The sequence below is a fragment of the Aristolochia californica genome, unplaced genomic scaffold, assembly GCF_029961685.1.
Source record: "Aristolochia californica isolate CCGP_79_NKW_82.1479 unplaced genomic scaffold, dmAriCali1.0.hap1 SCAF_7, whole genome shotgun sequence".
Classification (NCBI taxonomy): Eukaryota; Viridiplantae; Streptophyta; class Magnoliopsida; order Piperales; family Aristolochiaceae; genus Aristolochia; species Aristolochia californica.
In genome coordinates, this window is record NW_027182268.1 from 30,330,342 (window position 1) to 30,351,641 (window position 21,300).

The 21,300-nt window shown below is 40.4% G+C and overlaps 1 non-coding gene across 1 annotated transcript; it reads left to right on the plus strand.

Annotated features, from left to right (window-relative positions):
- Window positions 1-955: 955 nt before the first annotated feature.
- Window positions 956-1,062, plus strand: LOC137937899 (small nucleolar RNA R71). Its single transcript, XR_011109687.1, has one exon. It is a non-coding gene; the product is annotated as a small nucleolar RNA R71 (small nucleolar RNA).
- Window positions 1,063-21,300: the final 20,238 nt, after the last annotated feature.

Genomic DNA, 21,300 nt, shown 5'->3' on the forward strand with positions numbered 1-21,300 from the left:
TAATCAACCATAGATGAAACCGCTATCCCACATCACACTTTGAAGAAATCTCCGTGTGACTGGCAATTGAAGGCAATAGGAATCACGCACTGAACACAAGTTCTTGAGTTACTCACCATAAGGTTTTCATTCAATATTTCAAATTCGAACTGGTCAATCCCAGAATGATTGTTTGAGTACAAACCTCTCAAACTAGGGACCAAAAGTCTGGTCATCGACTACCAGAACCATTTACGCTCTCAGCCGGTAAGAGAGTACCCCGAGTCCATGACGGGGCTGGCATCGCCGAGGGACCTCCAAGCAATCAAGACCAAAGTACACCAAAGGTTATCCCAATGAAAAATTGAAGAGTATCCTCAAGTGAAGGTTTTTGTGGAATCAATGGTTGTTGAGTGAAGTATGGGCGCGGAGCTTGGGGTTGAGTAAACCCTGGAGGACCCCTAACCTGTGGCCCCTTGGACCATGAGAAATTTGGGTGCCTAGCCCAACCCAGATTATATGTTTCCTAAAAAGGATCGTTCTGGTTTGGTCTATGAAAATTCTGGACTGCATTCAAGTCCTCAATGAGCTCCGGGTAGGATGAACTAGATGGACACATTTGTGTGGGATGAGATGAACTAGAACATATGGCATAAACAGTAGATGGGTTAGGGGCAGGTGAACTCTTGGACACCATAAGGGCATCAATTTTTCTAGTCAACCCCTCAATCTTGGCCATGAGCGTGTGTTTCACTAACCTCATAAAGACCCCCTCTTTTGGCTTCGTGGGTGGGGTCTCCTATCAACATTAAATAACGAACCCCATTATTGAGATTGATCACTCAACGTTTCAAAGAAGTCCCACACCTCACTAGCACTCTTACCCATCAAACTCCCACCACTCATTGCATCTACCATGGATCTAACCTAGGGTGTAAGACCTTGATAAAAGTACTGCACTAAATGCCATTTCTCAAACCCATGATGCGGACACCTACGGATCAAATCCTTCCATTTCTCCCAAGCCTCATAAAAGTGTTCACCCTCCTACTGCATAAAGTTGGAGATTTCTCTCCTGAGGGTTGTAGTTCTCTGAATAGGAAAGTACTTGGACAAAAAATTTGTGACTAATGTGTCCCATGAAGTAATGCTGCCCACCTCCAAGGAATTAAGCCAAGACTTGGCCTTATCCTTAAGTGAAAATGGAAAAAGTCTTAACCGGATAGAGTCTATCTGAGAAATTCTAGAATTTGAAAGTTGCACAGATATCTAAGAATTCCTTGATGTGGTAATAAGGATCCTCCTCCTCCAACCCATAGAATGTAGGGAGGAGTTGGATCATACTCGGTTTCAACTCATAACTGGCGGCAGTAGTGGGTGGCAATATAATGCAAGAAGGTGATGTGAAGTGGGATGAGATAGAATAATCCCTCAGGGCTCTACGGTCACCTACTACAGGTAATTGTAATGGTTCACCCTGATTGGCCATGGTAGCTCCTAACTTGACTTTTGGTGCTCTCCTACAAATATGTTCTACCTCTTCAACAAAGGGAGCTAATGGTTCACCTAGGGAGCGGCGCCAAAAACTCCACACAAAATAATCAAGATAAAACAAAAACATGAAATTATGAAAGTAGAAAAATAAATCTAATCTAAGACCATGGAGAACAATGAAATACACTTAATACGTGCCTCCCCGACAACGGCGCCAAAAACTTGATGTGAAATTTTTATTACATCAGCTTTAATACCTCGCAAGCGTACGAATCGTTCATGTAATCTAGCAGTAAGCGTCATATCCACAAGGAGGACTGAATTTTGTGTATTCTTCAGTCAACTAGCCTAACCAAATATGATGAATTAATCTAAACTAAACACTAATTATATCATAAATTATCAAGTAATAATCTAATTAACTACTTGCACAATAGGAAATATCAACTCTAGATTTTATCGTGATTCGTGCCTCTCTCGAGTGCCACGTAATCACGAATCCGATTTCTCAATCCTTGTGTCTAGCCCCTCTTGGGCGCCTAGAGTTAATGACAAAAATTGGATTAAAATACTAGAATCCAACCTAAATTACAATTCTACCCTAACTAGCTAATTTAATCAAATATTCGGAAAACAAATATTCGATAAACATTAATTATCAAATCAAATTTAATAAACATTCAAAACCTAAGTTCAAAATATAGGAAAATTAAATTACAAAATGATGGATTACTCCCCTTCTTCTTCCTCTCGCTCAGGCAACAAAGGCTCGTTCTCACGGGTGCTGCAATTTCCAGAAATTTATGGTTTCGGGTTGCAAGAGTGAGTGGCCGGAGGTAGAGACGACGCTGGCGAAGAAGGATAGAAACCCACGGATGGAGGTGGTGCGGCGGACGACGGAATGGAGCCGAAGTCCTCTGACCGACTCTCTCGAGTCTCGGTCGGAGTCGAAATAGCTCCAGAAATGGTCGGAAATGCGGAATCGGCACCAGAGGAGCCCTCTCGGGTCACCTCTTGGCCTGGTGAGCAGAAAATGGCAGCGTCAAACTCGCCGTGATGGAGACTCTCTCGAGCTCTCCTCGGGTCTATTCCCGGTTGCCGGATGGTGGTGGACGACGGTGATGAACAACGTTCAGAGGCTGGAGGGAGCCTCTCTCGAGCTCTCCTCTCCTTTCGTTCGACGGCTCCTGCCCCCTTTTCAATACGATTTTGCCCTAAAAATCACATCCCCCACTAATGGCATTTCTGTAAATATCTTCTTCTCTACACAAAATTCTCCTGAAATTCCATAATTAAATCCATAAAAATCATTTTAGGAAGAAATAAACCCTAAAATCAATGAAATATCATTCAGGAGAGAAAAATATGCAATATAAGCAGTGATTAATGCCAAATTTAATAAATGCACGTTTCATGTGAAAACTAATAAATAACCACCTATAACACAATTATAAGGGTTATTCAATTATAATTAACCTAGTTCTCATGTCAGAATCTGGCATCTATCAACAGCACACCAGTTAGCCATCTCCAAACTTGTAAATTTTTGGATATACTGGGCTGGTGAGTTGCTAGGGCGTGTATCTGCTGCCAAAGTATTAATTGGATTATTTTTTTGTGGTTGCATTGCTGGAAAGGTCACTTGGGGTGAAGTGTTTTGCCTCCCTTGACAACCAGTGGAATTGTTCCATTCCCCTTGCCAAACTGTCCTCCGATTTTGAACTTTTTGTCTAGTTCCTAGTGCTCGAGCTAAATTCATTGTTTGAGCCAAATTTGCAGGTGCGTGGAGCTCAACCTCTAACCTTAAGGACTCGTTAAGCTCAACTGTAAATATATTGACCTTTTGGTCTACACAAACCATCTGAGTGGCTTAGGAAAATTTTTGTTGGAACCATTTTTTATATAGTTCCATTGAGCCAGTCTGTCTTAACAGCACCAAATCCCCCAATGGGTTGATGTGTGTTGGAAGACCGAACCGTATAGTGCCTTTGAACTCCTCCCAATCCAGCACCAGTCTGTCAAGCTCAACTTGATGAAACCAAAGTTGCCCTTCATCGAGAATGTGGAAGGCGGCCAGTCCGACCTCACAATTTTTGTTGTTCTTTGATGGAGAATTTCTTTTTCTCATCTATGTAACCAAATCAAGGGATCGTCTGACCCAGTAAAAGTAGAAAAATCCAATTTTGTATACATGGGTACGGTGCCTTCTCCCTGATTAAAATTTCCAGTCGATGCAGGGAAACCAGTGCTCCTTGAATATTGGTCCATCCCCCTCACCCCCCCCCCCCCCCCCCCCCCCCCTCTTTGCTGTGCGAGTTGTCCTCTCCTCTTTGTTCTGGTGTTGAGTTTCTTCCAACCGAAAGATTCCCCAACATACCTAAGAGTCTTTCGATCTAGAGATTCAGGCTTGGGATTTGTTCCAATGGCTGGATGATTTGTGCAAACCTTCTTCTCTCATTTTCTTCTTATGCCTCTGCCTACGCATTTCGCACTTTGACCACCAAATCTCTTAACTTGTCACTGCTGGAATCCCCCGTGTTACCATGCTCTGATACCAAATGTTAAGTACCTAGCCAATACTACCCAAAAGACCGGCCTGGTAGGTAGTGAAAGCTAAACACTTAACCTAGGACCATAACAAAAAGAACAAAGAGAGAGAGCTCAAATAGAGAGAAGAGAAGAAAAAAGGGAGAAGAGACACTTTAGGCTAGGAGATAGATTCTTCCAAAAATTTGAGAAGAGGAGAGCTTGATTGATCTCATCAACCAAGACCCCTATTTATACTATTTCCATTACATATTTAGGGAAACTCCTTAATCAATTAGGATCCTTACATCAATCATGATTAACTAAATTATATCAATCAAGGAAGATTGCAAAATCTTCCACCTTGTCTAATGACTTAACATGCCACCTCGTGTGGTGACTCATCATGCCACCTCGTGTGGTGACTCATCATGCCACCTCGTGTGGTGACTCATCATGCCACCTCGTGTGGGCATGGGTGGGTTGGTCCCACATCCACGTAGCTATAAATATAGCCTCAAGGCATGGCGTAGAGCATCCAAGCCTCTTCCTCTTCGTTCAAATTCCTCCAAACTCCCCTCTCTCTTTTCTTCTTCTTTCTCTCCTTTGGTTTCTTCTCTCCTCTCTCCCAAAAACTAGAGTTCCTCTCTTATCTCGTTCCCTTGAGATATCTTGGGTTTATGTGTTTGCACTAGAAATCAACATGGTATCTTGTGTGCTGTCACAGGCAACCAAAAATAAAAACCTATACTCCTAAAAATATATGTAGTAGTGCGATTAAGGATAGATCCCACGAAGAGTGATTAGTCTACTTATATGCTCCATGAACAAGGATGGAATGAGTTTGAGTATAACGAAAATACTTTTAAGAAAAACAACCAAGAAACAATTCAAATTAAAGAATCAAAATCAATCAAAAGTACAAACCTTGGTCTAAGTCAACATCCACCATCGGAATTTCACCGTTGGAACTATCTTCGTATCTCTCCTTTCATAGTTAATTAGAAAAAAAGCAATCCAATTAACCCTAACTACTGAACAGCCCAAGACAAGAACTAAAGGTTTAATCTAGCAGTAGCCTTAAGAGTTAGAGAGATTGATGAAACTAAACAACACAAGCACAAGTGGTTGCATTTAATTTAGTCCAGTGAAGTGTTCTTCTTAAGATCTAATAATTCTTGATGCAAAAAATCATCAAATCTCAATTGCTTCACAAGTTAGAGAGATCAAACAATTACGGATTTGATATCTAATCAAGCAGTAGATTGTAATGAGTAATAAACTTGTAGGCCTCCTAGTGATTAAATGAGACAATCATGAAAGAAAATTACAGAAAAGCATCAGATACTCAAAACATAAATTGAATGATGAAAACAAATTGGATCTCATAGTTGTATTGATTCTGATGGCTTCAGTTTCCTTTGACCAAGTCTAAGAGTTTAGCCACAAAGGGCCATGAAGAAAATTGAGCGAAAAACTAGAGAAAAGAGGATGAAAAGCTGGAGAGGAGACCAAGAGGGGGCGTCCTCCCGAACTCCTTTTGTGGCTCTATTTATTCCCCCTTTCTCCCTTTGGTTTAGGGTTTTTTCGTGTATCCGGTCTGGTTCAGGACTTCACAGTGCAGGTGCTGAGACTTCAAGCCAAATTTCGACATGGATGCAGCTAGTATCTCTCAAAATTATTAACAAAAACATTGTATACATTTTTATTTTCCTTTTATTTCATCTTGAATCATCTCAATCAGAGCTCGGATGAGAGAGTTATGCCCAGATTATGAAGAAATGTTGAAACTGTCCCGAATCGCCCAATTTAACTTCGTTTTGCACTTAATGCCTCGATTTTATCCTAAATAAAAATATAAGATTAATGAGTATATTTAGGTACCAAATAATTATAAAATCCTAACCATTAAGGGAGAAAAATATGACATTTTTCATTCTCATCAAATTCCTCCACCCTTAGCTTTTGCTCGTCCTCAGGCAAAACTCAAATTCACTTTCCCAAAAACACCAATGTTGTAACACCATCAACAAAGAACCACCAAGCTCTTCAAAACTCATAACATATCATGATCAAACATTCTTAAAGAACTTACAATTACTTAGTAAGCATTTTCATTCAAAGATGGAGTAAACTAAATAAGTAGACCCTCACAGAAATAAACACTCAACTCTCATGTGTTTGAAGGGTATGTGTTTCACTCAAATTCATTCCAATGGAAATGATCTACCATAGGCTTGCAAATCTTCTCATTCTCCACCACTCAGATCACATGCATAACACAAATCATAAGGACTTTTCAAGGCTTGTAATGGGGTTTAGGATCAAGGTGGGAAATATTTGGGAATGTAGCTCAAAAGCCATCGAAACTAGTGGAGAAAAAATGAATCAATGCAAGCTCGATTATATAAGACATGTAAAACCAATCACTCCACTCCGCAGCTTCTTCAATTTGTATCTATCTCTTCTAAACAGATCCCTTTCTTGGAATTTTAGGAGGAATTATGAACAAGGATAGTTTGTAACTTTAAAAGCCATTCCCTCCATCACTTCCTTTCATTTTAGTCTTTTTTTTTTTTTTTTTTTTTTTTTTGTAAACACTAACAATGGAACTCATGAATTGAGGATGAAAACATGTTCCATTTCACCAGTCATAGCCTTACCACAAATCCAAACACTCCCACACTTATTTCTTGCACACTCATACGAATCATAATGATGGACAATGCTCCACTAGCTCTAAGGCTTGGCTAAAGGTTTTTTTTTTTAGGTTTAAAGCTTATAACGTGGGTTCACAAAAAAAAAAAAAAAACAATAAAGCTCAAAAGGTTCAACAAAAGGAAAAAAAATTAATTGCAAGGTAGGATATTTGATTTTCGTAGCTTATAACAAAGAGGGCCATAATCATGTTCATGCATGCATGTGTCAATGTGACCTCCAAGAGAATCAAGTTAAGTTTCAGAGAAACAAATCCATGGAAGAATATCTCTCATGAAAGAAAATAGTGAGACTGATATGGATGTGTCAGTCTAAAGGCTTAAAATCTCATCGGCTTTTATCTACCAAATTTAGTCACTACTATCCTCAAAGAAAATAACAAGACTAATTAATTCTCAGTTTGAAGATTACTTATTCAATCATGTTATGAATTTTTCAAGAGCCTAATTATTCTTGCGCATGACATACACAACCAAAAATCATTAAAAACCGCAAACAAATAATTGTTTTAACAGAATTGAAACACAGCCTAAATCCCCTCCCCCACACTTAGAACTTACATTGTCCCCAATGTAAGGTTAAATTTAAAGAGAAGGAAAAAATAACGAAAATATAAATAAAAAAAATAAAATAAAAGGGAACGAACTCCCATTGGGTTGCCTCCCAAGCAACACCTTTGTTTATTGTCATTGGCTTGACTCAATGCTTCCATAATTATGGGTCATCCCACACATAGTATTTAGCATCACTCTTGACCTATCTCTTTGAGCCCTAGACAAACCAGGAGGTAACATATTAGTAACCAAATAATTTACAATATTCGCATACCAAGGTAATGTCACACTTACGACGAGAAATTGCTCATCAGGGAATGTTTCCTGTTAATTAAGTTCATCTTGCACATGCTTTTCTTCTTGCGGTGCAATAAGTTTACTGGAGATGATCACTGGTAATGTTCCTCCATCTCCAAGGAACACGTACTTGAGGTGACAGGGAGAGGCTTCAAATCTGGAGTGGTAGCCTGCAAAATAGAGGGTAAAGTCCTCTTGTTAGAAACTAGTTACGCAATATAAAGAACGTTACCTGGCTGTTCTAATTGTGGAATATCATTCAACGCTGGAACAGGTTCCTGCAAATCAGAACTCAAGGCTAACTCCTCATTCCCTTTCTCAAGATGCTTACTAATAGTATCTTCCAAGTCATCTTTTATATCAAGTTTAAAAACTTCTTGTGCGAAAGAATCAATGACATCAATAGAATAAATAGGATTATCATCCCCAGGATATTTCATGGCATCATAAATGTTAAACTTAAAAATTTCACCATCAAATTCCATGGTAAGTGTGCCACTATGAACATCTATCTAAGTCTTGGATGCCTTTAAGAATGGTCTTCCTAACAAAATAGGAGCAGTTTGGTCACCATTTTCCATATCAAACACATAGAAATCAGTAGGGAAAATCAAATCATTAACTTGCACAAGAACATCCTCGACTACACCCTTAGGATAGGTGTTAGATCTATCAGCCAATTGAATCATAACACCAATTTTATTCCAAGGTCCAAGTTTCAAAGAAACATATATAGAATATGGCATGACATTAATCGAAGCTCCTAAATCTATTTTGGTGGTCTCAAATTTGGTGTTAGCTAACGTACAAGGGATAATAAACATACCTAGATCTTTCACTTCGCAGGGAATTTTCTTTGAATTACTGCAGAAACATTCTCCCCTATTCTCGCCTTCTCACATCCTTTAAGTTTCTATTTCCTCTTAATTGTGCATAATTCTTTCAGGAATTTAGCATAACGAAGCACTTGTTTAATAGCATCTAAAAATGAAATTTTTACCTCACATCTACGGAAAGTCTCATATAGATCTTTATTTTTCTCAACTTTTCTAGAATCTGCCAAAGCCTGAGGAAAAGGAGGAATTGGTTTATAATAAAAAAGAGGTGGAAACTTACGCTTAGGTATGTCATCATCATTGGGAACGTTCCTGTCTGCAATGATTTTTTTCTCCTTTTCTTGCTCCGATGATGCAGGGGCTGCCTTTACTGGAATCTCAACTTCTTTACCACTTCTCAAAATGATTGCACTTGCATTTTCTCTTGGATTTATTGCCGTTTGAGATGGTAATTCCCTCGAACTTTGTGCGTCTAGCTGACTAAATGTGGTTGCCATCTAGCTCATTTGATTGTCCAAACTTTGAATACTGGCCCTATTGTTTCGTCTCCTGTTAAAATTGCAAAGTATTAGTGGCAAGAGACTTAACAATATCTTCTAAAGACATCCCAGAATTAGAAGTTTGGCCCGATTGTTGTCTAGGGGGATATGCTTGCTTATATTGCTGATAACTTGGGTGATATTGAGTCGTGGGCCGATTAACTTGTGGATTCCCATAGCTAAGGTTGGGGTGATCACTCCATCCCGTGTTATGCATGTTCAAATAGGGATCATACTTCCTTTGCAGTTGTCTAGGAAAACCACCTGCCACATTCACTTGCTCAATGGGCTCCTCTTGAAGAGTTGGGCACATATCGGTTGGATGCCCTACTATTGAACAAATCCGACAAGCCCTCACTGTTTGCGTATTGCCTATACCCATTTGAAAAATAGGAGAAATTAGACTCACAATTTGTTGTTCAAGGGAGGAAATATTTACCTCATTAACATTCTTAGACGGAAGGTCAAGCCTAGTGCCAAATTGTAGAGAATTGGTCGCCAAATTTGCAATCAATTTTCTTGCGGTCTCGGGAGTTTTATCCACCAAAGCTCCTCCACTAGTATCATCAATCATGCTCCTATCAGTGGGTAGAAGGCTCTCATAGAAATAATGGATAAGAAGTTGCTCGCTAATCTGATGATGGGGGTAGCTTGCGCATAATTTCTTGAAATATTCCTAGTATTCATGTAGGGACTCTCCGTTATGCTGCCTTACACAAAAATTGTTTTTCCGAATGTTGGCCACCCTTGAAGCTGGGAAATATTTCTCCAAAAACAATCTCTTCATCTCATCCCATGTTATAATACTCCTGGAGGGTAGATAATAGAGCCAACCCTTAGCCGAATCTTTCAAAGAAAATGGAAAGGCTCGTAATTTAATTTTCTCTTCAGTCACCCCTGTGGGTTTCATACTTGTGCATACCACATGAAACTCCTTTAGATGCTTGTGAGGATCTTCACCTGCAAGACCATAAAAAGTGGGCAAGAGATGTATTAGTCCAGATTTTAATTCAAATATGGTAGTAGCATCTAAAGTAGGGAATGTTATACGTAAGTGTTGTTGATTCAAATCCGAAGCTGCAAGCACTTTCATAGTTCAATTTTTTTGAAGACTCAATAGCTAACCGAGTCATACAACGGAGGAGCACTGAGTCACAAAGTTAATACCAGAGTTAATAGCTTTCTTTCCATATTGTTTTAAATTCGTTTTTATGCATTATTTAAGTTAAATTGCCAAAGGGGAAGAATTGTAATAATTAAACCTAAAACTATCGTTGGCGTCAACCGTACTTAGAGGGCAAGGGAATGAGAAAAGAGAGGCAAGTCTTGAATTAGGTTAAATAGGGTTTGGAGTTCTCCTTAATGAGCTCTAGGGTTTGGAGGTCTCCTTGATGAGCTCTAGGTCCAGGTTCCCTCTTGAATCTCAATTTTCTTCTTTCCTATTTTTATTTTTGTTTACCTTGATCCATATTGAAAAGGAGAAGGGAATTCTGACCCTTTTCCGAGTTTAATCAGAGGCTTCAGCCCCCCATCCATCCACAACAGCCGTAGAGGGTTTCTCTCCCTCTTTCTGAGCCAGGGTTGTGGCTTCTCAATCCCCATACCATGAGCAGCACAAGTCAGAGTTTTCTCAGTCTCAAGGCCAGCAAGAAGCAAGGTAAGGAACCCCTAACCCTTGATCCAAGGACTGTCCAAGTTAGAGGCTTTTCAGCCCCTAACTACAGCAGCAGCAAAGAGGGGTATAAACCCTCTAAATCGTGAGCCAAAGGGGAACCTTTCCCTTCCTGTCCGAGCAGCAGCAGTAAGGGATCTCTGCCCTTACCGAAAGAAGCAGCATACTCCCACAAAGGAGGCTGCTTTCCTCCTATCCGAGATCAGACCAAAGAAAGACTCTTTTCCCATCCTTACCAAGAGCAGCTGCTCTATTACAGTGCTGGATTCTCAAATCCCACACTAAGTTACTCGATCCATGATTAAGACCATAAAAACTTAGTATCAAAGCAGTGTAGCATGGGGGATATATCTAGCAATGAAGAACTTAGAAGCATAATCAAAGGGATGCAAGATGAATAGGCTGAAGCACCAGAAAATTTGGAACAAATTCCTGACATGAGTTTGCAAATCCAGCGACTCACTAGCATGATATCGGATCTCATGGCAGAGAGACACTCTATCCCAGACCAAAGGGGGAGAATCATTCACACAGCCAAAGGGAGGAGCAGTTTGCTGGGTGCACCATTGTCCAGACATTGCAGAGTTGAGGTACAATACCCAGGTACACAAAATTGGATTTTCTTATATTTATTAGGTCAATCGATCCCTTAATTTGGTTGCATATATGTGATAATATTTTTCAAATCAAGGGACTACTGAGTTTGACAAGGTGGGACTTGCCGCCTTCCACATGTTAGATGAGGCACAACTATGGTTTCACCAGGTGGAACTAGAAAGATTAGTGCTGGATTGGGTTGAATTTAAAGAGTTATGCACAATTGAATTTGGCCCTCCCACCCACAGCAACCCCTTGGGAGATTTGGTCCTGTTGAGACAAATCGGGTCTGTTGAATTGTATCAAAAATAGTTCCAAGAAAAATTGGCTCTCGCTACCCGGTTAGTATGAATCGACCAGCAGGTCAACTTATTTACAGTAGGCCTCACTGAATCTCTGCGGTTAGAGGTGAAACTTCATTCCCCTTCAGATTTGACTCGGGCAATAAATTTAGCTTGAGCAATGGAACAATGACAACGACTTCAGCATCGTAGGCCAGTTTGGCAATCAGAACGGAACACTTCCTCCAATTGGCAAGGGCGACAAAAAACTTCTCCTCGGGTGCCACATCCAGCATTACCACCGCCCAAAAATAATCTGATTACTACTCTGGCAGCTGACACACGCTCTAATAACACCCACCTCAATATATCAAAAATTTAACCAGTTTTGAGATGGCGAAATAGAGATCAAAGAATCTATGCAACAACTGTGATGAACCATATAGGGCAGACCACCAATGTAAACGGTTGTTCTGGATTGAAGTGGATGAAACAGAGGATACAGAAAATAGTGATGATCTTATTGCGGAGGAACCACCAACAATCTCTCTGCATGCCATTACTTGGCAGAAATCTTCCAAAACTATGCAAGTCAGAGCTCAAGTCCTCGATAAGGAACTTGTGGGTGGATTCGGGAAGAACACACAATTTTCTTAGCTTGATAGTTGCACAACATCTTCAGTTACAGATCCATCCCCACCCAACAACCATTGTTTCAGTGGCCAATGGGGAGAAATTCCCTAGCTACGGTATCAGCAAAGCTGTAAAATTTTCAATTGGTACGACTTTATTTCATTCAGAATTTTTTGTCATACCTTTGGCAGGATTTGATATGGTGATAGACATCAAATGGTTAGAATCATTGGGACCCATACTGCGAGACTTCTCTGCTTTAACTATGAGCTTGGTATTGAAGGTCGCCAAGTGCTATTACAGGGCAGTCAGGTGGACAAACCCCACCACCTTCATACCATTCACACACAAGACCAACATGACGGCACTATCGAAAAACTTCTCAATGAGTTCTCTGACCTCTTCCACGAGCCTTCCGAATTGCCTCCCTTGAGACACTGTGACCATAGGATCTGTTTAAAACCAGGTTCTGATGTGGTGGTAGTTCGGTCATACCGGTATCCCCACCTCCAGAAGTGAAATCGAGCGACAGTGCCAGACCATGTTACAACAGGACCTTATTTGTAGCAACCGCTCCCCCTTCTCTTCACCCATCTTGCTCGTGAAGAAACATGATGGCATATGAAGATTTTGTATCGATTATAGGGAGTTAAATGCCTAGACCGTGAAGGATAAGTTCCCTATCCCAGTAGTGGAGGAACTTCTGGATGAATTATATGGTTCGTGGGTCTTCACTAAACTGGATTTATGCTCAGGATATCATCAGCATCGTATGCACCCCTCCAACATTGAGAAGACAGACTTCCGCACACATCATGGTCAGTAATGCCCATTGGGTTATCAAGTGCACCATCCACTTTTCAAACACTAATGAATGAGGTATTTAACAACTATCTTCAAAAATTTTTACTTGTTTTTTTTATGATATACTCATATACAGGAAGTCCGGGGACGAGCATTTAGCGCATACAGATAGTTTTTTAATTGTTACAAGCCCACCAGCTCTATTTTAAGAAATCCAAATGCTCTTTTGTGGAGTCACATGTCGCCTATCTCGGCCATATTATATCCCATGCGGGGTCACCGTTGATTCTGAGAAGATTCAGGTAATTCATGATTATCCACAACCTTAGTTTTGCTCAGCTTTGTGAGGATTTTTGGGCCTAGCTAGATACTACGGCAAATTCATTAAGAATTACGGACCCTTGGCAACACCATTGACCTCCTCAAGAAGAATTTCTTTATTTGGAATGATGAGGCCACACAGTCCTTTGAGGCCCTCAAACTAGCTCTTGCCTCCATACCCTTCCTACAACTTCCCAATTTTGAAGATATATTTGTGGTTGAGTGTGACGCATCTGGTTGGGGCATTGGGGCTGTCTTATAGCGGCAGTCATACCCCATTGAATATTTCAGCAGGTAGTTGGCAGCACGGCATCACAGATTGGCAGCATATGAAAGGGAATTAATCAGGTTGGCCAAGGCTGTCCAACACCGGCGTCCATAATTATGGGGCCATGCATTTCTCATCCATACTCATCATTACAACCTTAAATTCTAACTTGAACAACGCCTCACGACTTCGCCACAACAACACTAGATCAGTAAGTTGATGGGATTTGATTTTTCACTCGAATTTTTATTGGCAAGCCATGAAGACCACTATAGCCACATATGTTGCAGCGTGTCAGGTATGTCAATGCAACAAAACTGACCACTTAAGTCCAGCAGGTCTTCTTCAACCTCTCGCACTCCCTACACAAGTCTGGGCCGATATTTTGATGGACTTTGTCGAGGGTCTTCCTCAGTCTGTCAAAAAATCAGTATTATTTGTGGTGGTCAATCGGTTCTCCAAGTATGCACATTTTATTCCTATGGCTCATCCATATACAACATCACGAGTGGCAAAAACCCTCCTTGAACATATTGTCCACTTGCATGACATTCCAAAATCTATTGTCAGTGATCGGGATGCGGTATTTACCAACACTTTCTGGAGGAAACTTTTTCGTCTGAGCGGCATGAAGTTAAAATTTTCCTCTTCATATCATCCCCAAACAGATGGCCAAACTGGGGTGGTTAACCGCACCGTCGAAATGTATCTACAGTGCCTTGTGGGCGTTCATCCTAAACATTGAGTTCAGTGGCTACCATGGGCTTAATATTGTTACAACACCTCATTCCACTCAATCTTGCAATCCACTCCTTTCAGGGTTCTCTATGGCAGGGATCCCCCTCAACTCCTCTCTTATACTCTAGGGTCCACCAGCGTGGACGCCATTGATCAGGCACTCATGGATCGCGACTAGGTATTACGAAATATTATAGAACGCCTTCAGTGCATTCAGGTTCGCATGAAAGATTTCTATGACAAGTAACATCGAGACATCTCGTACGAGGTAGGGGACTATGTTTGGTTACGACTCCAACTGTACCGACAGCAATCCATTGCTGGACCGCCACACCATAAGCTCTCACCCAAGTATTTTGGGCCTTTCTCCATTATTCGGAGCATGGGACCAGTGGCCTATCATCTACAACTTCTAGCCACGACCAAGTTGCATGATGTGTTTCATGTATCCCTCCTGAAACCATATATGGGATCACCGCCCACAACCACTCCATTCCTTCCTCCAGTGGACAATGGACACATCATCCTTACACCCGCCACGGTGTTACATGCCCATTTGGTTAATGACCAGTGGGAGATTCTAGTCCAGTGGACAGCTACTAAACTAGACGCAGTGACATGGGAATAGTTGGACACCTTCAAACAGGTCTACCTAGCTTACGAGTTTGAGGACAAGCACTTTCTCCAAGGGGAGGCAGATGTCGAGGACTCACTAGCTAACCGAGTCATACAACGCAGGCCCACTGAGTCATAGAGTTAATACCAAAGTTAATAGCTTTCTTTCCATATTGTTTTAAATTCATTTTTATGCATTATTTAAGTTAAATTTCCATAGAGGCAGAATTGTAATAATTAACCCTAAATCTATGGTTGGCGTCAACCCTACTTAGAGGGCAAGGGAATGAGAAAAGAGAGTCAAGTCTTGAATTAGGTTAAATAGGGTTTGAATTTCTCCTTGATGAGCTCTAGGTCCAGGTTCTCTCTTGAATCAGAATTTCCTTCTTCCCTATTTTGATTTCTGTTTACCTTGATCCATACCGAAGAGGAGAGGGAAATTTATGCCCCTTTTTCGAGTTCAATCAGAAGCTTCAACCTCCCATCCATCCACAGCAGCCATTGAAGGTCTCCCTCTTTCCGAGTCAGGGTTGAGGCTTCTCAATCCCCATACCACGAGCAGTACAAATCAGAGTTTTCTCAGCCTCAAGGCCAGCAAGAAGCAAGGTAAGGAACCCCTAACCTTTGATCCAAGGACTGTCCAAGATAGAGGCTTTTCAGCCCCTAACTACAATAGCAGCAAGGAGGGCTCTAAGCCCTCTAAATTGTGAGCCAAAGAGGAATGTTTCCACTTCTGTCTAAGCAGCAGCAGCAAGGGCTCTCTGTCCTTACCAAAAGAAGCAACATAGTCCCACAAAGGAGGTTGCTTTCCTCCTATCCGAGATCAGACCAAAGAAAGACTATTTTTCCATCCTGATTGAGAGCAACTACTCTATTACAGTGTTGGATTCTCAAATCCCACGTCGAGTTACTCGATCGATGACTAGAGACCATAACAAACTTCCAGCAATGACTTCCTCCTCTTCTAAATCAGATTCGTAACCAAATGGGGAATCAAGAGCTAGATCATTCTCTTCAGAATTCCTCCGAGTTTCTTTCCTTAACCTGTGCAAACTTCTCTCTATTTATCGATCGTACTACAAATTACCTTGATTAGAAGATCGAGATACACTAATAAACAAACAAGGAATTCTAATAAAACAAGAAAAACAAATTAGGATTTTTTTTTGAATTTTCAAGAACGAAAGAAGGATCACAAGAAGCACAAAAAATCAACTAGAATCACTCCCCGACAACGGCGCCAAAATTTGGTTTGTTGTCGCAGGAAACTAAAAATAAAACCAATACTCCTAAAAATATATGTAATAGTGTGAGTAAGGATCGATCCCACGAAGAGTGATTAGTCTACTTTTATGCTACATGATCAAGGATGGGAGGGGTTTGAGTATAACGAAAACACTTTTAAGAAAAACAACTAAGGAACAATTCAAATTCAAGAATCAAAATCAATCAAAAGAACAAACCTTGGTCTAAGTCAAAATCCACCATCGGCATTTCACAACTGATCATCGATGCAAGCATATATCAATTTGCACTTGAGTATTCACCGTTGGAACTATTTTCCTATCTTCCTATCTCTCCTTTCGTAGTTAATTAGAAAACAAGAGATCCTATTAACCCTAACTACTAAACAACCCAAGACAAGCACTAAAGGTTTAATCTAGTAGCTGCCTTAAGAGTTAGAGAGATCAATGAAACTAAACAACACAAGCATAAGCAGTTGCATTTAATTTAGTCCAGTGTTCTTCTTAAGATCTAATAATTTCTGACTTAGCAAATCATCAAATCTCAATTGCTTCACAAGTTAGAGAGATCAAACAAATATCTAACCTAGTAGTAGATTGCAATGAATAATAAACTAGTAGACCTCCTAGTGATTAAACGAGACAATCATAACAGAAAATTACAGAAGAACATCGAATACTCAAAACATAAATTGAACGATGAAAACAAATCGAATCTCACAATTGTATTGATTTTGATGGCTTCATTTTTCTTTGACCAAGTCTGAAAGTTTAGCGACACAAGGCCATGAAGAAAACTGAGGGAAAAACTAGAGAGACGAGGATGAAAAGAGGGAGAGGAGAGCAAGAGGGGGCATTCTCCAGAACTCCCTTTGTGCCTCTTTTTATTCCCCCTTTTTCCCGTTCCTTGGTTTAGAGTTTTTTCGTGCATCCGGTCTGGTCAGGATGTCACAGTGCATGTGCCATGCCTTCAAGCCAGATTTAGAACAGAATGCAGCCAGTGCCTCTCAAAATTCAAATCATAAACGTTGTAAAACGTTTTCTTGGCCTTCTATAGCATCTTGAATCATCTCAATCAGAGCTCAAATGAGAGATTTATACTCACATTACGAAGCAATATTGAAACTGTTCTGAATAGCCCAATTTAACTTTGTTTTGCATTTAATGCCTTCATTTGCATCCTAAATAAAAATATAAGAATAATTAGTATATTTAGGTACCAAATAATTATAAAAAGCTAAAAATTAAGGGAGAAAAATATGACATTTTGCATTCTCATCAGTATCAGAGTGGGGAAAGATCTAAGATGGAAATGGAGAACAAGATGGAGAAGAATGGGAGGAAGAAGAAGAAGAAGAAAAAGGAAAAAGAAAAAAAAGGAGTTTCTCTTTCTTTCCCAATTCCTGTTTTTCATTGGATGTTTGATTCTCTTTAAGTATTTTTCATATAAAAATTTATATATCCTTGGAAAGATCTTTGAGTCTAGTTTTCAACGCAAAAATAATTATTACAATCATATTTTTCTAGAAGAGAAATCGACATCTGAAGCTGCAAAGATCATGCAAGTGAGAAGTTTCTTGTAGCAATGGAAAGCCTCAAATTCTTGAACGGTTTGTACCAACATTATTTAAAATTTTTATTGAGAATTATATCTCAAAAGAAACATATTTGAGTCTACTTTCTATCCCAATAAACCTTTTCTCAATCTAATCTTTCTATAGAAAGGTATCCACATTGGAAAAATCAAAGTTTCTTTTATTTGATCTCACATTACATTAGTTTCTTTCTTAAAAGTTTCTTTTGTTTGATCTGATATTACATTTGTTTCCTTAAGAGAAGTCTTTCCTTATATGAGTTTAGTTTCCTTTTTTACAAAGTCTGAAAATTTTGAACTAGAAAGTTTGTTTTCATAATTCTAGATTCCAAATATTGGTATCCTAAAACCTTTTTCATTCCATACATTATCTCTTGAATATTTTCTTTGCAAATTGGTCAAATTGTGTTAAAAAGTAATTGCCTTATATGAGAAGTCTATGTTTAGAAAGGCTATCACAAATTCAGGCTCAACATGACATTCTATTAGGTGATTTAAAAGTATTGTGCCTAAATTTGATAAAACAAACAATAAGTAAAAACTTACATAATTTTAAAGTAAAATCTCAAAGTACTTAGACCATGAAGAGTCAAATAGAAAAATATTGACGCTGGACACAAATTCTATTTGTTGCACATATTCTATTGAGTCCAAAGTAACTAATACAAATTTGACAGCTAGAACACTAAGTACACACATTGATTTTGAAGTAAGCGTTCTGCATATTTAACTAATTTATAGAGAAGCAGAGAGGATAAGAACTTGATCACCCATTAACTCCCAAAGGTATTTTCAAAGGCCTTGATCATCTCATCAACACATTTGCATGCACCCTCATTTTGTTTGAGACACAAAATTGACTTATAAAGTCAATTCTAACATTTTAAAATAGAGTCGTTTATATTTTGAACATTTTTTGCCTATTTTTAAAAATATAAAAATATGAATGAAAAATCTCAAATAAATACTGAAATTTTGCTTTGAGCCCCTGGGCAATTTGCTAGGTTACTTACAAATATTGATGACCTATGATAGTTAGATTGAGCCTTAGAATCTTCCCTTGCAATGTTCTTTTTTCTGTCTTTCTTCAAATTGTCTTGAGTGTTCGAAAATTCAGGCTTCAAAGCAACACTTTTATGTAGAGCGTCTATTTGAATTCTCCACTTGTTCAGATTATATGCTCTAAGTCTTCTATCTCCATGCCTCAATTTATGACTTCCATCTTTCAAACATTTTGTTTTTGCTTGGGGTTCTCTATTGCTTCACAATGTTTTTCATTCATCCTCCTCTCTCAGGAGAAAAAGGGAGGTGTAGTTGGCCATCTCTAGTTTAAATTTATTTTTAATAAATAAAAGATTACTAAAAAATTAAGAAATAAATAATTAAGTATTTTTTTCTTCAATTTAGAAATAATAATTTTTTGTTAAGTTGTTCTTATAGTATTACCTCAACTGTCTATTATGTTGGATTTAGGATCCCATGATAAGGTCCTCGAGTAGAGAATGAGAAGGAGGAGAGGAAGAAGAAGAGGAAAAGAAAGGAGAGGAAGAAAGAAGAAGAGGAGAAGAAATGAGAGGAAGAAAGAAGAAAAGAGAGAGTGAGAGTCGACTAGAGAGAGTGTTATGAACTCGATAGCCAGCCGGGTAACTCAGCAGTACCATGGCTGAGTCACTCGGTACTGAGTCCTTTAGTTATATTTCTGTTTTCATTTCAGTCAGGATTAAATATGCCTCAGGGGCATTTTTGTAATTTTTGCCCTAAACTATGGTTGGCGTCAAGCGTATGTAGGAGGGAAGATGAAATATGGAAGGACAAGTTTATTTTGGCCAAAAATAGGATCCCGAGTTTTCCTTGATGACCTCAGGGTTGGAGTTACCCTTTGAGCTCTAGTTATCCCTCTAATCTCTCCCTCTTCACCTCTATCTCCTCCCGTTTTACAAATCAAATCCCGGAACAGCAGCATAGTCTCTGGTTTCAGGTGCTGTGTTCATTGTGTTTTTTTTTTTTATCGCAGAGCAGAGTTCCATTGCAGGCAGGACAGCACCTCGGGGTGTTATTGCTGGGTTTAGTCGGAAGAGCAGCAGGGAGGCTGTAGTCCCTTCTAGTGAGCATAGCAGAGCAGGGACGGTGTATTTGAGTGAGCCAGTCTACCAGGGAGGTGCTGCCGATTTTCTGCCAAAAACAGCAGGGTACTGCCGCTCAAGACCTCGCCCAGCCAGCAATACCCTGTTGTTCGGCCGCCAGGCATACCATTGGTGGCTACACAGTTCCACCGAGAGCAGCAGGGAGCTGCTGCCTAGGTCTGACCAAAGATCCAGCAGGCTACGGCTGCCACCGGCGACGAGAGCACCAGTGGGTTGATACCCACTTCAGCCGAAGAACAGCAGGAGCTACTGTTCAGACCGGGTTCAGTACATCAGGGAGGGTTCTGCCCTTAACTAGAACCCTCAACTAGACCAGAAGTCAGTCTACCAGGGAGGTGCTGCCGATTTTCTGCCAAGAACAGCAGGGTACTGCTGCTCAGATCTCGCCCAGCCAGCAGTCCCCTGTTGTTCTGCCGCCAGGCATACCAGTGGTGGCTACCCAGTTCCACCGAAAGCAGCAGGGAGCTGCTGCCTAGATCTGACCAAAGATCCAGCAGCCTACGGCCGCCACCGGCCGCCACCGGCTACGAGAGCACCAGCGGGTTGATACCCACTTCAGCCGAAAACAGCAGGAGCTACTGTTCAGACCGGGTTCAGTACCTCACGGAGGGTTCTGCCCTTAACTAGACCCAAACAGCTTGGAGGGCCCACTCTCTCAGCATTGGATCTATCCGTCCCACTCCATGTTACAAGATCCATGACTAGGGACCCTAACATCTTGGTATCAGATCAGGGTAACATGGGGGAGCCGTCCCAAAGTGACGAGCAGAGAAACCTTGCCAGAGAACTGAGTATAGAAAATGCAGCTCAAATGGCAGAAACGATGGAACAGATCACAAGCAAAGTTTGTGAGATTGTGGCGGGATTAAACCAACCTCCAGACACTACATGAAGGATAGAGGAGCACTCTTACAGCAGAGGGGGAGAACAACATTCTAGGCGCAATGGTCTACCGGCACAAGGTAGAGGGTCAGTACCTATGTACACCAAACTTGATTTCCCCACCTACACCAGGTCCATCGACCCCTTAATCTGGCTACACAAATGTGAAAAATGTTTTGCCCACCAAGGCACATCTGACATGGACAAGGTGAGCTTAGCTGCCTTCCACTTGCTGGATGAAACTCAACTCTGGTTCCATCAAGTGGAATTGGCAGCCAGCTTACAGCAACCCCTTGGCGGACTTGGTATTGTTAAGACAAACCGGTTTGGTCGAAGCATACCAAACTCAATTTCAAGAAAAATTAGCTCGAGCCAGCCACCTAGTTCAAAGAGACTAGCATGTAAATCTGTTCACAAAAGGGCTTATTGATTTGTTGAATCTGGAGGTGGAGTTCCCGCGCCTACTGATTTGGGGCGAGTGCAAAATTTGGCTCGGGCAATGGAAGCAAGACAACATATCCAGAATAAGAGGAGTGGCTGGCAAAGGGGGAGAACTAGTGCACC